Here is a 4,852-nt window from a genome sequence, read left to right as displayed (position 1 = left end):
TCCTCCTCTCCCCTCCCCTTCCCCCCCGCGCCCCTTCCCCAGCCTCCCCATCTCTAGGATACGTGCGCACGGAATGCGAGGTTCTGATTGGAAGAGCGGGAGGCCGGGCGGGGGAACCGCGACCGCCCGGAGAGGAGCGGGGGAAGCTGCGCTTGCGCTTAGCCGCCCTCGCTCCGGCTCCCGGGCTCTGACCCGCCTCGAGGCTCCCAAGACGGCACTTCTTCACACACCCCTGCTCAGAGTAGCTGCCAGCGGTGGAGGGTGTGCCAAATGCAAAATGAGGTGGAAGGGGGGACAGTGCCTAAAAGTTCGAATCTAATGTGACAGGGTGAAAAACTTTGCCTCACTTTCTTCCTTGGTCTCTTAAGATCTTTCCATAAGCTTTGACTTCCACTCCCCCCCCCCCCAATCTCTTATTAGTCTGTTACTCCTCAACATCTCAACAGTCAATAAGCATTTATTAAGTGACTCCCAAGGGCCAGGCACTGGAAACAGAAAGGCCAAAGACAGTTGGCTGAAGGAGTTCAGACAACAGCCTGCGAAAAAGTACGAACGAGTTACTTACACACGCACACATACATACATGCACACGTATACACGCATGCATGCATACATGATACATCGGAGACAAAAAGAGGAAGGCACTAGCATTAAGGGGGATCAGGTTTCCCCCGTAAGGTGGGGTTTTAGCTGGGGTTTGATGGAGGCCAGAGAAACCAGGAGCCAGAGATTAACGAGGATGCAGAGCACTCCAGGCACGGAGGACAACCAATGAAAATGTCCGGAAGTCTGGAGATGTAGTGACTGGATCGGTAGAGGGAGTGGGGTACTAAGGTGTAGTTAGACTGGAAAGGTAGGAAAGGGCTTCTAATGTCATAGTACAAACATTTTCTCAATTGTGCCTTGAGTCCTCGAGCCTCCCTTGTTTTGTTCACCAAGTGTCTACGCTGCTCTTCTACCACCAGGAATACGTTGAATTCTTACATACTCTTTAAAAGGCCAACTGAAACCACATCTCCAGAGCCTCAAAGGTTTATGCCTTTTAGCCCTATACTTTATATGTCTTCGTTAGTAACACCTTGGAAGTCAAAGTGCACTTCATTTTGAACCTTTCTAGTGCATCAAAATAGGCCTATCTTTGCGTCCAGTTCCCTAATGGAGGGTAGTTTTTAATCTAAACTTTGTGTCTCCCTTAGGAGCGATAAGCACAGGACTTCATAAATGAGTCTTGAATGAAAGAATCAGTGCTCTTTCTGTCCCTCTCCCCTCCATTCCTACCCATTCATTTCCTTTCCTATTTCACCCCACAATCTATACCTTAAAGTTCTATTTTCTCCTTCCCTTGCCTTCCCTTTCCCAGCCCTCTGGTATGTTTCTCAACCTCAAGCAAAGAGAACGTTATTTAAAAAGAAAGAGAGAGAATATTATGAGGGATTATTTTTCTTTATGAACTTTAATAATACCCACAGGAAGTAAGTGATCCAAGTAAAAGGTGCTTCTTGGAATAGAAATATTACCCAAACACTGCCCTTCTCCAAAGATTTTTCAAAACCAGGAAGGTATGCTACAGGCCTCCAAACTGCCAAAATGGTATTGAAAAATTCAAACCCTCTTTTGTTCTTCTGCAGAGGAAAGCTGATAGTGGTAATCAAGTGGGAACAATAAATGATAGCCAGGAAGTTGGTGGGCAATTTAACCATCTCCACCCCCTAGGTGTTAAATTCAAAGTGTTGTTATTATGTAGATTATTTTCAACTGAACTCCTAAGCACAGGTGACTTCCCCACCAGAGGAATGTCTTAAAGTATTGAATTGCAGATGAAGTGGAAGAGACCAAAACCTGCATCTTTTTGGTGGCTGGAAGATCTTAATTTATTCTCAATATCAAATTAAAGAACAAAACAAAACTTTTGAAACCTCATTCATCTATATTACTTTTAGGTTTAGAAAATAGCTACATATTGCTTCAAGAAGATGGAGATGGGGGAAAAAAGAATGTGATTGCTCCCATGGTTACAGTGTTTTAAGATTAACAAAGCATTTCCTCACAATAACCTTTGGAAGCACACAGTGCCCACTTTGCTGGTAAAGAAATTGAGACCCAGAGAAAGTTCAAAGAGCTAAGTGTAAGAGTTCGAATATATTGGTCTCCTGAACTGTACTAGGTTCAGGAGATAACAACCACAAAGAAAGGAACCATCTTTACTCTAAAGGAATTTACATTTTAAGTGGGGAAGGGGAGAACAAGATACCTAGTACTTGCATAAATATACACAAAATAAATATAAAAATAACACACTCGGTAATTTGGGAGAGAGAGAGACATTAGCAATTGTGGGGATCAGGAAAGACATGACCATATAGAAAGTGGCATGGACTGCTTCTATAAAGAAGAGAGGGATTTTATGAAGCAAAAGAATGCATTCCAGGCAAGGAGAATGACCGATTCATTCTGTGAGGAACAGAAAGAAGGTCAATTTGGGGGATAGGAGTGTTCTAGTGGGGATTGGTGTCCAATGAAGATGGCCTGATAGGTCTAGGACCAGGTTGAGAAAGACCTGAAAAGCTAAACAAAGGAGTTTCTATTTTATCCTAGGGGAAATGAGTTTAAAAAGAGAACTCAAAGAGTATAAAAAAGCAACATTTTTTTTTCCTGAGCCTACTATATGTAAAGATTATCATTAGCAGAAATTTGATTAAATTATTTACTCCAAGTTTTTTTAAGGAATCATTATGCCAGTCTATTCAAAGGCAATTGTATGTAATTACCACTATAAAACAGATTTTTTTCTCCAAAAGAGCTTTTGTCATTGTGCATATGCTGAAATTTTATCTATGCTTTTGAAGTTCCAAATAAAAAGTTTTTATTATTGGAGGCATAGGTTGACTGTTGATAATACTTGTGTTTCAGTTAATTATGAGCCTACTGGCTTAAAAGCGGTTCTTAGATTGCAGGCTCTCCCAGTTTTCTTTTGAATCACCTGCAGGGTAATTTCAGACAAAAGCATTCAGCGTGGTGCTTTCTTAAAGCAGAAGGAAAGAACTTGGAAGAGAGAGGCATCGCATTTTTCTACCCTATCTGCCTTTGATCTTCCATGTGAATTAAAGATAAAACACAAATATATTCTGGATTTTTTATTTCTAATAATACAAAGAAAAATTAAAGTAGTTATGGCAAAAATAAAACTTTTAGGACAGCTTATAAGATAAAAGGATGATTTGAAACAAAATAATGATAAATGCATATTATCAATTAAGGTGACTTTTCAGCAATTACTGTCTTCCTCAACAGCCTTATTTAGTACCCAATTTTCCCAATTCTATTTTGGAGCATCATCAAATCTTAACAATCAGCCCTTGGAGGACCACAAATGACCCTCTTTCTATAGCTAATTGCCAGATCCAATTGAGCTATTTCTCAATATTTTCCATGGGGTTTCTGAAGCATTGGGCACAGCTGACCTTCCCTCCTTGAAATTTCTTACTAGTCTTTGCATTCACTCTCTGCAGGCCTTTCTTTGTTCTGCCTGTAAAGGCTTCACTAAGATTCTGTTGTCACCCCCTTCTCTCCTTGCTCTATACTATCCATCAGAGACTTCATTCATTCACTCCCATAACTTAGGACTTCTCTGTCACCAAACCTTGATTTCTCCCCTTACTTCCAAATTTCAATTGCCTTGTAGATTTTTTTAATCTGAAAGTCCTATCCTTATTTCAAAATCACGGGGTATAAAACAAATCCACCAAGACCACCAAGCAAAACAATTCTTCCAATTGGGAATGTAGTGGTAATAACAGGAGATTTATTGAGATTCTTAAGGACCTGAGATCAAATTCCTCTAGGCTATTTACTACCTAGGGGATCTTGGAAAAAATACTTTAATTCCCTTCATTGGTTTTTGTACAATGATCTCTAAAGTTTCCTTCCAGCTCCAGATGCTAGTACTACAATTTCTGTCTTAACTACTTAGTCATTCTCTCAGTCATCCTGGCTGTTCAGAAGTATCTGACTCCTTCCTGACTTTGAATTGCTTACACCTGATCAGTAGTCAAATGTCAGAAGGTCCCTTCCTTTCCATCTCCACCACAGTCTGGACTTTTTTTTAACCATAAAAGTATTTTTTTTAATTTTCTAGTTACATGTAGAGATAGTTTTCAACTTTGTTTCTTTTTTCTTTTTTCTTTTTTTTTTGCAGGGCAATGGGGGTTAAGTGAATTGCCCAGGGTCACACAGCTAGTAAGTGTCAAGTGTCTGAGGCTGGATTTGAACTCAGGTCTTCCTGAATCCAGGGCCGGTGCTTTATCCACTGCGCCACCTAGCTGCCCCCTCAACATTGGTTTTTATAAGATTTCTAGTTCTAAATTTTTCTCCCTCCTCTCCAAGACAGCAAGCAATCTAAGTTATATATGTATGACTTTTTTATAAATAAACATTTTTAGGGAAGATGATACTTGTAATTCATAAGAACTTTCTCATTATTAGGGCAGGTGGATGGAGTATATTTAGACAGAAGGCACAGGTGTGAGTTGAATATGAAGGGATGATATATTTTTTAAAATAAATTAAGAGGTGAGAGAGGAATGCACTGGGAGAAAGGGAAAGGGAGAGGTGGAATGGGGTAAAGTATCTCAAATAAAAGAAAAAACTTATATAGTGGAGGGAAAAATGGGGGAGGTGCTAGGGAGCAAGTAAACCTTATTCTCATCCGAATTGGCTCAAAGAAGGAATAACAATACACACTCAGGTGGATATAATAAGCTCTTTTACTCCTCAGGAAAGTAGGAGGGGAAGAGGATGGGGGGGGGGAGGGGGAAGAGGGGAGGGATAAGGGAGGGCACATTGAGGGAAGGGG

Source organism: Dromiciops gliroides, chromosome 1 (assembly GCF_019393635.1).
Source record: "Dromiciops gliroides isolate mDroGli1 chromosome 1, mDroGli1.pri, whole genome shotgun sequence".
In the NCBI taxonomy this organism is placed as follows: domain Eukaryota; kingdom Metazoa; phylum Chordata; class Mammalia; order Microbiotheria; family Microbiotheriidae; genus Dromiciops; species Dromiciops gliroides.
Note: the sequence above shows the minus strand (reverse complement) of the source record.